The 14,655-nt window shown below is 41.8% G+C and overlaps 1 protein-coding gene across 3 annotated transcripts in view; it reads left to right on the top strand.

Annotated features, from left to right (window-relative positions):
- The window catches only part of TPST2 (tyrosylprotein sulfotransferase 2), a 58,877-nt gene that overhangs the window by 30,843 nt on the left and 13,379 nt on the right, over positions 1-14,655 (top strand). For 2 of the 3 annotated variants that reach the window (XM_074206178.1, XM_074206181.1), the window contains exon 2: positions 8,224-8,299. The gene's annotated coding sequence lies outside the window, so the exon portion shown is untranslated. Of the gene's footprint in view, positions 1-1,649; positions 1,800-8,223; positions 8,300-14,655 lie in introns of all 3 variants that reach the window. The other variant, XM_074206180.1, reaches the window with a different exon arrangement.

Below are 14,655 nucleotides of genomic sequence, written 5' to 3'. Positions count from 1 at the left end.
ACCAGCCCTGGAGTCAGGAGGACCTGAGTTCAAATCAGGCCTCAGACACTTAATAATTGCCTTAGCTGTATGGCCTTGGGCAAGCCACTTAACCCCATTGCCTTGCAAAAACTAAAATAAAAAATTCATGGATCTGAGAATCAATTCTCTTTTCTAACTTCATGGATAGAGGAAAGGTTCTCCTACCTCAGTGATGTTTCTATATTTGTTAATGGGATGCACTCACAAAAAATTCCATCAAGGTAAATGGGAGAGATACGCCTTTCTCTCCTTATCTCTGTCTCCATCTCTCTTTTTCTGTTTATATTTATTCACGTTCCTAGGGAGACATACATGTTTATCTGTCTATTTATAAACATACACATGCACATACATACTGGGTATCCCAAAGTCTTGGCAGGATGAAGCTTTAACAGGTCTCTAAGTCTTACTGATGAGGTGCTTCCTTATCTGTATCTGAAGCAAATCCTTTTGTAGAAAGGTCAGAAGAGAAAGAGAGAAAGAACAGATTTGATGGGAGGAAAAGAGTTGAGGAAGAAAAAGAGAAAAATGCGAAAGATGGAGGGGAGGGGTGAGTAAGAAGATGTGAAAAGAGGAAGTTGGCAGTGGTCCTGCTATGGGGGGGTGCTTACTCTCAAAAAATGTGGGACTCTGGGAAATGTGGACTTTAAGGAATTGTCCATCTTTCTTTTGTAGAATACCGAAATATTCCAATTAGCTATTTTCTCAAGAAAGGTGGAACATTATTTTAAGGAAGTATGTACTGCTTTAGGAGAACCTGTGATGGTAGAACAAGGAATGTTAGAGCTGGGAAGGGCTCTAAAAGTGGGAGCTCTTTGGGATCATCTGGTCTAACCTGAGACCAGCAGGCTGAATGTGGCCCACCCGAGAGCTTTAGCAATTCTGCCTAATTAGCCAACACACATGAACTAGCAAGACAGTAAGGCCTCACCACCTGGCCACTGTTGTTCTTGTAGAACCAATTGCCAGATGTCATGCCAGCAAGTTTTAATCAATTAGTGTAATTGTAAAAATGCCATAGGAGCTGTGGTCTTGGGGATTTCAGATCTTGAAAACTCAGAACCCTCCCATTCTAGTTCAGCCTTCTTTTATAGGAGAGGAAACCGAGTCTCAGAGCACGGAAGAGACTCAGCCCAACATCATATAGATATTTAAAAAATATTTTGACAACTTTATTTCAATAGAATTGATTTCCTTGGTAATCCTACCTATTTTTATTTTATGGATTTAAGAACATTAGTCCAAGCAAGCAGTGAATTCTCAGAAACCAAAGGATTTTTATAGTGGGAAGGACATTAATGATCATTAATGATTTTGTCTTTTAGGATATGTGTGATCTTGGACTTAATTTCCTCTGCTCCTCAGTTTCCTCATTGGTAACTTGAAGGGATTGACCCAGCTTCCTTCTAATTATGCTATGACACACTTCAATTTCTTTATTTTACTGAGGAGAAAATATGGGTATTTTAGATAAGGCGAATGATTTGCTCATGGTCACCAAGCAAGTTAATGTCAGAGAAGAGAGAGTTGTCTTTGTGGGCCTGGATACCATGAACTTGTAATTTTTTAAAAAAAATATTTTGATAACTTTCTTTCAATTATCATTGATTTCTTTGGTAATCCTACAGATTTTATCTTCTGGCCTTAAGAATAGTAGTCCAAGAAAAAGTCCATGGGTGTCACCTGATTGTCAAAGGAGTCCAGATTACTGAAAATATTAAGGTCTCCTGCCCTAGGCGTAAGCACTGTGAATCTTGTGCACAAGGTCTCAGGAGCAGGTAATTAATGGTGTTTTTGCTCTTGGGGATCTGGGCCAAGAAATCTGAACTCTGGTGAACAGAATGTAGTTAATTAACCCTGCCTCTTTCCCTTCCTGGCATGCTTCTTGGAAAGGAAGTGGGCTCCCACTTACACAATTGGGCAATCTCCCTCTCCCATCTGAATGAGTTCCTCCCCAAGTCTGCAGGAAGTCTCCTATGGGGTGGTTTCACTACTCCGGCTTCCTTCCCTGTTCTTAGCCCCTGTTTACAAGTGGATCCTGTCAGTATAGCACCCCTCACCCCAAGCCCTGGATGTATTAGGAAAGGAAGTGGACATAGGGAAGACCCCTTTTCAACTGGAGTGGCCTCCCCCCAAGCCTCCTTGGGCTGTCTTTAACGGGACTGCCTTTGAGACCGAGCACCTGTAGGCAAATTAGAAAGATCTGAGTTTGAATTTGACCTAGACATTTACTGACTGTATAACCCTGGATAAGTCACTTAACTGCTGTCTGCCTCAGTTTCCTTAACTATAAAATGAGTATAATAACAGTACCTACTTCCCCTGGTTGATAAAGAGCAAATGATCTTTTTTAAAATAAATTACAACTATTTATAAAGTGCTTAGCCCTAGTAATAATTAACATTTATATGATACCAGATCCATCTATTCATCTAGCTGTCTATTGATCCATCTGTCCCTATATTTATCCATCCTTCCTTGTACCTCATATATGTAAAATGAGGGAGCTGAACTAGCTATTCTCCCTTTCTCTCTTTAAGTTCTCTTCTCCCTTTAAACCAGTGATCCTATATGTGATAAATAAGTTGGAGCATGAATGCACAGATGATATTTAAATCTGGAAAGGTAGTGTGGCACTGGATTTTAGAGGGCCTTGTAAAAGAAATTTTAGTAAGTTCCCTTTCACTGTCTATGGTGATTCCTATATTCTCTCAAATCTCTTGGCCTGGTTGATTTGTTTTGGCGAAGCCAGAAGAAAGAAGAATATAGAGATCAGATTTTTCCGCTTCCACCCCTAAGACTTGATTCTGAACCCCGCCCCCCCTCCTCTCGGTCCCCTCTCCCCCTGACCTTCTTGAGAAGATATAAGGTCATAAATTTCAAGCTAGAAGAAATCCCTGGAGTTCATCTAGACCATTCTTCTCATTGTACAGAAGAGGGGGCTGAGACCCCAGGAGATTAAGCAGCTGGTCTAAGGCCACACAGGCAGTAAGCATTTAAAGTGGACTTTGAACCCAGAACCTTGGACTTCAGAGCCAATATTCTTTATGCTGTCCCAGGTAGATTTCTTCCATCTTCCTCAGGTTGACTGAAACCGGGACCAGATGTTTGGTATATGTGAACCTTCATTGGTTCTATCACCAGTGGTGATAGAATATTAAGGGAGTCCCAGTTAAAGGGAGATGTGGCCAAGTGAGGTGTTCCTTTCCATTCCAGGTTCTGTAGAACTTGTCTCTGCTGGTAAGGCAGAGTGCCAGAGTGAAGATGACTTCCTTCTGTGGGGTCACTCAGGGTCCTTTATCTTGTTTTGTACAGGTTACCTGGCAGGAAACACCCTTTTCCATGGTAAACAGCTGTGTTAAGGACAAGACTATTTACACAGTCCTGCACAGGCCTCGGGAGTTTGTCAACAGCTTGAATTTCAACTTCACATTTGAAGCTGAAAGAGGTCATTTAAGCCAATTCGTTTATTTTATAGTAGAGAAACATTAGGCCCAAGAAGGAAATAATAGAACCAGGGTTAGGTGGGTTGTAAATAGCAGATCATGGCCTTGAATCCATGTTCTGTGACTTTACTTCCAAAGGACTCTGTAATCCTTGGTTACTTGGTTAGATTTTTCCTGGAACAGACATATGGCCTGGAAAAAAAAGGACACTTTGTACCTTTTACTTAAGGTTTAGTGGAATGGATGAATGAATTAAAACGCACTTCCCTTTGAATCCCCCCACCAAGTAGAGACTCGCAGAGCTCAGACCCAAGAGTGGGGGAAAGCATCTTAGAGATAGATCATTTTGTCCAAGATGCTTATTATATTCAGGGAAACTGAGACCCAGTTGAGGGACTTGGCCTGCTGCCACTCCTAAAGGCCATAGAGTCAGAATTAAAACCCAGGCCTTCTCCTTCCGTATCCAGAGTACTGTTTCTCAGTACGTGTCATGTTGTCAGATCCTTCTAACAAAAGAAAGAGCAGAGTTTAGACTCGGGGACATGGGTCTAATTCCCAAACTCAATCACTGAATGCTTGTCTGACCTTGGACAAGTCACCCTGCATCTCCCTGGGTCTCAGCTTCTTCTGTAAAAATTAAGGGTCTGGAATGTTTTAGACTTTGTTGTTAAGAGAACTGGATTTTAATCCTAATTCAGCCTCTTACTACTCCTGTGACCTGAGAGTTGTTCCTGAGCTATCATTTTCTCATCTATTTTTAAAAAAAATTCTTATGAATATAGAATACCCATAAACCTCTAGATGAGTTTAAATTAAAACAAGGGACTTGGGGATGGGGGAAGAGATGAAGTAAAATAATCTGGCTTCAGATCTAACTTCTTAAAATGGACAAGTCATTTAACCTCCCAACCTCAGGTTCCTCATCTGTAAAGTGAAGAAACAAGTGATTTCTAAAGATTTCTTTTTTCTCTGAAGCTCTGATCTCATTCCTTGAAGCTGGGTCATCTGACACCAAATTCAGTGCTTTTCTCTTCATCCACATGGCTCTTTAATCTAAGTCTGGCTTCTCTTGCTAGCTATTAAAAGGTTTTTCCCTCTTCTCTGTTGGAGACATGCCTGAGAACCCAAGGACTGGAGTGGATCTCATGAACTTTGGCATTTGGAGGAGAGCTCAGTGGGTGGTAGTAGCTAGGGCTGCTTGGACTTAGCCATCCGGCTCTCCCAGGTCCTTGAGATAGTCAAGTGTTTCTGCCTCTAATTGGTTCTATTTCTCCTTAAAACATTTGCTTCCCTCTCCTACTCTTGTCCTTTTTTCTTTCTTCCATCCCCAGAGCATCACCCATCCTATGTGGTCTGAACCTTTGCCGAAGACAGGCTAGTTTCCTTGGTTACTGCTACACCACCTGGGTTTTAGATATTGCTAATTATGCCAATATTTTTGGGCCCTGAAAGAGTCCAATTAGCATGGGGGAAAAAAGGTAATAGTGATGGGGGATGTATTGTGAAAGAGAAGGGGTGGGTGGGGAACAAGCTCCTATCTCTCCAGAGGGAAAGGAGAGGTATCTTTTCTGTCCATCATTTTCTACTGGAAATCTCTGAAAGGTTGCCTTGTGGAAGAGGGAGAATAGACCCAGAGAGGCAGTACTGAAGAGTTTATTCATCCATCCCCTGCTCCCAGCTCTATCCTCTGGGGGCCAAGCAAAAACCAGTCTAATGGACAATCTGGAAAGCATCCAGGAGCAGGAAGGTTTTAGAGAGAATCAGGAGAAGGAACTGGGTATGGTTGATCTGGAAAAGACTTAAGGGCAATATGAGAGCTGTTTTCAAATATTCAAAGTGTTATAATATGAAAGGAATTAAATTATCCTGCTTGGTGCCCAGGGGGCAGAACTAAATGTAAGAGGTAGAAGGTGTAATGCAGGCACTTTTAACCTGGACGTAAGGAATGGAATGCAAGGGCTGTTTGGGAGATTAGGGATCCTATTGGCAAATGAGATTTTTAGAGGGGATTCCATTTCAGGTGTTGGTTGAGATGATTTCTGAGTTCTCTCCTAATCCAAATTCTGTGATTTTGTTGAGTTTGTTCAACAAATGCTGTTGTTGGGGTTCACACCCTGAAATGTTTGGGTTTGGCATAGAATGTCTGAGAAAGAATTCAAAAGACATGAGGTTCTCTCCCAGGCAAGTGGGCATTTTGTGGGCACTGATGACATAGTGGGCTGATTTGGGAGATATTCTAGCAACATGGGATTTGACTTATTCTCATTTATATAGGGAGAGAAGAAGGAAGGTGATCTGCTACCTCTCATGTGACCTCCCTCTATGCTTTATGCAGGTGATGAAACAGTCCAGGTAGATTGAGTCACATTCACATAGTCACTATCAGAGACAAGATTTGAACCTAGACCCTCTGACTGCAGAGAAGGAACTTTTTTTCCTACTGAATTACCCTAGCCTTCTTCTCACACAGGCTGCTGGTCAAATACTTGAAAATGACTCTCATGTTCTTTCCCCACACACATACCTGAGTCTTTTCTTCTGAATTATCCCTAGTTTCTCAGTGGAGCCTTCTGTGGTACAGCAATCAGGATTAAGTGATGTGTCCAGGGTCACACAGCTAGTAGTAGTATGTCTAAGGCCACACTTGAACTCAGATCCTCCTGATGCCACTGTACCACTTAAACTGGATTTTAGAGAAGAAAAATCTGTCTCAGGGCACAGACAAGGATTTGAATCCAGGTCTTTTTGACTCCAGATTCAGCATTTCAAATCTATCAGAACTTCCACTACATTGTGTGGCCTTTTTACTCCAGCAACCCTATTTTTTCTTTTGAAACTTTCTCCATGACTTTTGTTTCTGTATTCTATTAAATTCTGAATTTCTTCTACTCTCCTACCCAGAAAACTTTCCATTCTAGCAGAGATTTTAAAAAAAAATCATGCTTGACAGCATATGTAATATTCCATACCCATAGTCCCCCACCTCTCCAGTGAAAGGAGGAAGATATATTTTCTCATGTTTTTGAGAGGACTGACCTTGAAACCAGGGAGACATGGATCCAAATTCTTTCTGCCATATTCTAGCTTTGTGACCCTAGATAAATTATTTAGCCACTCATTGCTCTAGGCAACTCTGACTATAAGTAGCAAAGGATGTGCCAAGCTGCAATGGGAGAGGGAGTTTCCTCACCAAGGAGTTCATCATACCAGTGGAATCACAGGTCCAGTTCCTATCACTGTCCCTATCCCATTTCCAGGATCTAGCTTGGTTATTATAATTTTTATAATGTTTCCATTCCATTTCCATTATAGTGACCACCATGTATATTGTTTGCCTATTTTTGCTACTTCAGTGTTTATCAGTTCATATAATGCTTTTCATATTTTTCTAAATTCTTCAATTTTGCCATTGACACCATTCTGATCATCTATTATATTTGTATTCTGTAAGTAGGTAAAATATTCCTTAAGACATGAGACATTACTTTTTTTTTCCACTTTCTATAGCAAGCATTTAATAAATTGAGTATTTGTTGGCTGATTGCTACTAAGACTCTTGTGTACCTGCAACTTTCTGTTTTGTTTTAAATTTTGTCTTTAACCTTCTTTTATGCTTAGAAATAGATTATCTAGTTCAAAGAGCATAGATATTTCAGTGTCTTTTTCCTCCCTGCAATTTCAGATTGTTTTCCAGAATAATAACCTTATTTTTATTTCTTTTTTAAATTTTTTCAATAATCAAAAATCTATTTTTTTCTTCCTCCTCTCACCTGCATTGAAAATAAAAGTAAAGGGGCAGCTAGGTGGCACAGTGGATAGAGCACCAACCCTGGAGTCAGGAATACCTGAGTTCAAATCCGTTCTCAGACACTTAATAATTACCTAGCTTAACCCCATTGCTTTGCAGAAAGGAAGGAAGGAAGGAAGGGAGGGAGGGAGGGAGGGAGGAAGGAAGGAAGGAAGGAAGGAAGGAAGGAAGGAAGGAAGGAAGGAAGGAAGGACGGACAGAAAGAAAGAAATAGAAAGAAAAGAAAGTAAAACCAAACCCTTGTAATAAATTCCCACATTGACCATGTTGGAAAATACATGTCTTTCACCTCTCTGTCAGGAGGTGGGTACCTCATTTATTTCACCATGGGCCTTGTGAAAATATACAAATCCCTTTATTTCACAGTGGAGGAAGCTGAGTTCAGAGATAAGAGAGGAAAGGGAACAACCAGTACTTAATGCTTTATAATTATTATCTCATTTGATCCTCACAACAACCCTGAGAGCCATTTGATAGATGAGGAAACTGAGGCAAACATAGGTGAAATGTTTTTCCCAGACTTACTCCATTAGCAAATATCTGAAGACAGAGTTGAACTCAGGTCTTCTTGACCCCAGGCCCAACACTATCCATTTATTGTCTAGACATTCAGTGTCTCTACAAGAGGTTAAGTGATCTGCCCAAGGTCACACAAATGTGAGACCTAGGATCTGAAACTTAGTCCCTTGATGCTTTCTAAGATCTTTTCTGCATTTAAATGTTCCAACACATGATTCCAAATCCCAGTACCTTGGCTTCCCCAAAGGAAATGCCATAAGGAGCTGGACATGCCCACATTTAGCCATTATCACATTTGCGAGCCTATTGCCTCACATGAATCATGGCAAAGATCCAAGGTCTTGGGTATGGGACCAGGTTAATAAGCTGTTCTCTCTCTCTCTCTCTCTCTCTCTCTCTCTCTCTCTCTCTCTCTCTCTCTCTCTCCAGATCTACTTCAGGAGCCCTCCTGGTGTGGGGATTGAGGAAGAGAGCAGGAGAACAACAATGGACTCATCCTGGGAAAGTAAGTAAAGCCTCTGCAGCAGCTCTGCCATGGGAGGAGCTGGTCACCAGGCACGTGGGGAAGAGTGATGTGCTGAATATTTAATAGGACTGCCTGCCAACACTTGGGCACCATTAATATTTTATTGGACTTGAAGGCAACGAGAAGTATGATGTGAAGTCATCTTGTTGACCTTTCTATATTTAGAATGGCAATGAAACGAGTGGATAAGGAAACAAAATATTTATAAAAATGGAGAAATAAAGATAAGCACTGACATTATGGAAAAATATTTGCTTGCTCCTATTAGTCTGAATCTCTCTTAGTCCAGACTCATGGGTTCATCAGCGCATGGAAGTCTTATTGTGGAAATACCCTTTACCAACATATCAGCAGCTCCTGTGTAACTCAAGAGTTTGCTCTGTGTGTGTGTATGTATGTATGTATGTGATTATTTCCTAACACTAGGACCATGAAATTGGTATGTACCTTCTGAAGCACTTCCTGATTCTCATGCTAGCTCTCTCCAAGGTTAGAATCCTTAATCGACCCTTGAGCATGGAGAAAGCACCACTTGTCTGCCCTGTGGACCTTCAGAGTGCTCATATTCTGTTGGGAAGACAACAAAGACAGACACAACACCTGACCCAAGAAAGGCAAAGGATGGTGGCAGGGCAGGCCTCCTGTAGAAGGTTGTGCTTGAACAGAGGAGTGAATGAATCCAAGAATTCCCAGAAGGAACTAGCATCCTACTAGGTGATTGTACAGAAGAGGAAATGAGGCCTCCTGGAGCTCAAGGACTAGGCCAAAGTCACACAGCTAGTGGGGGACCATAGTATCTCAGAATTGGAAGGGATTTTAGAAACCAGTTGGGCCAACTTAGACCTGAGCTGGAAGCCTCAATGTCCCCAGTTAGTACTCATTAAGACCTGGGGAGGGAGAAGGGGCCACATAAGCCCCCAGGTGGACAGCTGTAATTTGGAGGCAGTTTTCCCAACATCTGCAACTTCCACTCAGTCTGTCAACCAGCCAAGCACTGTGCTAAGTGTTAGGAATGAAAAGAAAGACCAAAAAAAAAAAAACCCACCAAAACCCCACAGTCCCTGTGCCTAGAAAAAGGTGGGATTAGTGCTGAGTCTTATAGAGAAGGAAGCTGGGAGTCAGGACAAAGGAAAGATCTGGAAGAGGGCTAGGGTTACTGGCTCAAAGAGCACCTGGTTGTGGATAAGAGTGAGATGTAAGTGGGCTGAAAGGAAAGAAGAGCCCAAATTAGGAAGCCCTTTCCCTGGAGGTAATATGGAGCCGCTGAAGTTTAGTGAGTAGAGGCCTGTGATGTGGCTAGACCCGCACTTTGGCAGATGAGTGGAGGCTGACCTGGAGTTGGGAGGGACTGAAGGAAAGGAGACCCAGCAGCAGGATTTAGGCTTACTGGCCATTGTTTCAGAGTCTACCAAAAGCTTGTCATGATAATGGGCACTTTGAGGACCAGAGGATTCTTGGAATTAATGTCATTGAAGGGACTAGATGTAGCCATGGTTTCTTGGATTGGGGATATAGACTGTTTTGGCTGGAAAGGCCCTTTAGACTGTTCATTGTTTCTGACTGCAGTATGTGAGCCCAGACAGACCAAGACTGAGAGTTGTTATTCCCTTCAGGTCTATTACTTTATTATTCCCTTCTGGAGTAATGATAACACATCATGCTTTTGTCATAATTTAAGACTTGCAAAGCACTTGCCTATAAAGGTACTTAGTATAAGTAGGGCTATGCCCATTTTATAGAGGTGGAAACTGAGGCTCAAAAATCAAAGAATCATAGAATTTAGAGACAAAATTCTGGAAATCTGTTTTAACCAATTTTTGAAATCTTTATTTTAATATTTATTTTTTGAAATTTTGAGTTTTGAATTCTTTTCCTCACTCGTAAAGAGAGCAAGCCATATGATAGCAATATACATTTGAAGTCATGCAAAACATGTTTCCTTATTAGCCATGTTGCAACAACCAAAACAAACAAACAAAAAAAGCAAAGGAAAATGAATTCATTTTACACTCATAGCTCATTAGTTCTCTCTCAGGAGATGGAAAGCTTTTTCATGATGTACCCAACCATCCAGAGGAGGAAATGGGGCTGGAGAGATTATGTGACTTATGTCAAGGTCATGGAAATAGTGGCAGATGTGAGAGTTGAACCCACACCTTCCTCCCTAAGAACCATCATTCTTTCCAATGTATCATGGTTCCCCCCCTTATCTTGTAGTTATTTACTTAAGTCATAGCTATTTGTGGGTGGGGTGGGGAGGAGAAGGAAAATATAGAATGAATAACCTCTGGAGAGGGCCTGGACCAGGGCCCTGACCTTTCAGCACTGTCTCCTGCCCAGAGAGACCCTCTACGGTTGACCTCTTCTGTCTAGCATTTCATCATGCCTCTGGGTTGACCTGCAGAGTGCCTGCTTCTTCCCCCTTCAGTTGCTTTGGCCTTATCACTTCTATCTTGAATTTCAGAGTTCTTTGCTGCTTTGTTTGTGCTGCACTCTCTCTCTCCTTCTCCTGTGTGGTCACCATTTACAGTGGGGCTCTTTGAGCCCCCTTTTTCTCCTAGACCAGTTTTCACTGGGTCGTCTCCTGTCCCTCATCTGCTTACCCATGGGAACCCAGTTCTGCACTTAGCAAATAGTTGACTAGGACTGAAGGCTTTTGGTGCTCAGCTAACTACGTCCATGACCTTGGCCTCCTTCCTGCTGAGCTCTCAACTAAAGAGCCTCTGCCTGGAAAGGGCAGATCCCAGCTCCGCCTCCCACTGATAAGGCCCTGAAGCCACCCTGTGGGAAGGGCCCTCCTGCAAACCATTTGGCCCAAACAAGAGAACAGAGCCAGGTGCGGCCTTCCCAAGAGGCTCCAGCACCCCTGTTTTCCTTCAGAATGAATAAAATTACAAACTATTTTAGTTCATTTTTTTGAAAAAGCAAATCAGATTTCATGAATACATTAAAAACTGTCTATCGGCTTTATCAGCCTCACTTCCCTTCCATCTGCCACAGGTCAGGAAGTAACATGGTTAATGTGAAATAAAAACCTTTCAGCGTACAATCTTCTGAGCAAAGTCTATGAGCTTTGGTAATATGAGGGTTGTTTTGGCCCATTTTGTTGCTTCCCTGTGGACTTCATAGGGTCACAGGATTTAGAGCTGGAAGAGACTAGAGAGACCAGCTAAAATTCTAGACCATCCTTGTCATTTTACAGAGAAGGAAACTGAGCCTGCATTTAAGTGTTCCTCTATCCTTCTTGCTAGATCTAGGGTAAGCCCCAGTTAGTCTATTGGAGACAACTTTGGGGTTTAGGGAACAAGAGGTAAACTGTTCATCTAGGGAGAATAAAAGATCAAATAATCAGTCAGCAAGCATTAACTACCTACTGTATTCTGGCTCCTGTGATGATTGCTGGGTAGACAAGGGTAAAGAATGAAACTGTCCTTCATTCTGATAGCTGCATTTCTCTCACTTACTACCACAACCCTGTGGGGTAAGAGCTGTCATTATCCTCCCTTTTCAAAGGCAGAAACTGAGGCTCACAGAGATTAATTTGCACAGAGTCACCAACTAGTAATGGGTGAGATGGGATTTTGAACTGGGGGTCTTCCTCAAAGTCTACCCTGTCTGTCCTGGTGCTACTCAAGCTGCTCCTCACATGTTTAGATTGTATTGGTCTAATAGGAAAAGGCCCAAGATGGTGACCAATGTACTGAGTACAGTGAACTCTGGACCTTAAAAGAGAGGTGGATGGGAAAATCTGGAGACCTGAAATTCTCCGCTCTCACTAAATTTCAAATTCCTCTTTTATCAAAAGGAGGATATAATAGGTGCTTCTTCCTGCTATCTCTGTAACCTTGGGCAAATCACTGAACCTCCATGAGCTTCAGGTTCCTCTTCTGTAAAATGAGGATTTCTTCCAACTCTAACCAGTTTGATCCTGGGAAATAATCTTGGAGCTCTCTGAGCAGCAGCATTTTCTGAAAGGAAAACATCAGAAGTATTTTCCCAGGTCCCTGCCAGCCCAGCCTTCCAAAAAGGCATCAGAAACAAGGAAGGGGCAGCCTGACCCGTGGGCAGATACATCTTGATGTAAGGAAGGGGCAGCCTGACCCGTGGGCAGGTACATCTTGATGTTATTGAAACCTACAGGAATTAGGAGAGAAACTTGAGCTCCTGGGATGCCCCTAACCAGAGGAAAACTTTGGCGGTCACAGGCAGCCAGGACGCTGGGACCTTGATGAGAAGTTTGTGGTCAGACTGGCTTGGAGGAGAGAGAACTAGGAAAAACCCTGGATCCATCTCTCTGCAGCGGCTCTCAAAGTTGTCTTGAGGAAAATTGTTTGTTTTTTTGATTTTGAACATAAGGGGTCTTCAAGCAGCCTCAGGGATGCATTGGATATTAGAAAAATGACTTAGGAATATTGTGTTAGGGACATTGCTGTTCAGTACTCTGCCCTCTGCTGGGCTCTTTGGGATTAATGCTTAGCCTGAGATCAGGATGAATGAATGAATGGCAAATCTTGACTTACTATGTGCTAAGACACTGTGCTAAGGGTTAGAAATGCAAAAAAAAAAAAAAAAATTAGTCACAAAACTGATTCAGTAATTGGTCAATGATATGTCCCAGGCTAAACCTCACTAGATTATTATTTGTGAGATAGTTCCTTCTTGGAAGGAGACAATATATCTATGGGACTAATAACCAGAGAATGGAATGTTTAGGGGATCTCCAGGAATGATGAACTGTTCCATAGAGCAATGAATTGCCATGCCCTTTCCAAGAACAATAGGTGCTAATGAATTAGCTTGGACCCATAGTTGGAGAATTCAGAGATCTCAGATGTAGGAGGGACACTAGGAGTCACCTTATCCAATGTCAAGTAAAGTCCAGAAATCTTATCCACAACATGCAACACTTCTGGTGATGAGGGCCTCACTGAGTTTCATGAGACAATCTTTTCAATGCAATTTAACACATAGTTAATTTGGCACCATTAGTATGTGCATTGCCCTAAATTCTAGGGGTATATTGCCGAAAAGAAAATGTTCCCTTTTGAGAAACCTATGTCCCATTGGAGAAAAACAATGTATACAATATACATATTTTATATCCATACACACATACATACATACATACACACACATGTCTGTAGGTAAGAAGTTAACTACAGAATAATTCAAGGGTTGGGAGAGCTGTCACAAGTGGGGAAGGGACAAAGATTTATTATAGGTGACCAAACTGAAGTATGCTTTGAAGGCGGTTGGTGAGACTGTAAGGTACAGATGAGGAGAGATGGACAGCATTCTGTTGTTGGACCACTCCCACCTGTACTATTCTGTCTTCCCAATGCAAGGACAAGAGAGTCTGATGGAAAGGTTATGAGACAAGAAATTAGTCAATGTCTGGGGGCTACTCTCACTTCTTTCCATTGTTTTAAGATAAGGAAGCCTTAAAAGGGACCCTTTTAACCTAGTTATATCAGTGGAGGTTCAAGATGCCCCACAGGTAGCAGGCTACTTTGGCAAGCGAACTTTCTCCCTCATATGTATTGCATCCTTCCCTGTCTTCTCAAGCAGAAGACACGACATCATTGGCCATTTTCCTAATAGTTTAGGGTTATCATGAGGCAATTTCCCTAGATATACTCAAATCAATTCAGTATGACTTGAGCAAGTCACTTCCCCCATTTGCCTCAGTTTCCTCATCTGTAAAATGAGTTGGAGAAGGAAATGGCAAACTATTCCAGTATCTTTTCCAAGAAAACCTCAAATGGGGTCATGAAAAGTTGAACATGACTGAAATGATTGAATATCCATAGCAGATGATCTTAGGGATTGTTGAACTCTGAGGATACCAGTTGTCAGACACACAGATTGAGGTATCTTCTTTTTGTCATTTTTCTATCTTATCTCCTGCTGTTATGCTGTCTACTATCACTTCTTGCTTCTGTCATGGACTTCCTTTCTCAGACTTGCTTCTCATTTTCTGTTTCTAATTTGTTATGGCCCAGGAAGTGACACTACCAGGTTTATAGGAAGTTTGTGTAAAAAAAGAATAAGTCAATTCTAGTGGAATTATTTTATGTACAAAAAGCATGAGTCTTGGTTGACAAACATTATAACATCTGTTTTGACCTTTGGGGGCTCCCCTTTTTGTTTGGGGTGTGCTTTGAATGAGGGAATAGAGAACTAGAGAGTTTAGAGTTGGAAGGAACCTTGTTACTTTCTGCCATAGAGACCTTGGATGAGTCTGCGGCCCTTTCTGGGCACCAGTTTCCTCATCTGTAGAGCAAAGATGACATCTAGTTATGGGGTTATAGGAACTAGAAGAGACTTTTGACCTC

This window comes from Macrotis lagotis, chromosome X (genome assembly GCF_037893015.1).
Source record: "Macrotis lagotis isolate mMagLag1 chromosome X, bilby.v1.9.chrom.fasta, whole genome shotgun sequence".
Lineage (NCBI taxonomy): Eukaryota > Metazoa > Chordata > Mammalia > Peramelemorphia > Peramelidae > Macrotis > Macrotis lagotis.
Note: the sequence above shows the minus strand (reverse complement) of the source record. Positions and strands in the feature narration are given on the sequence as shown.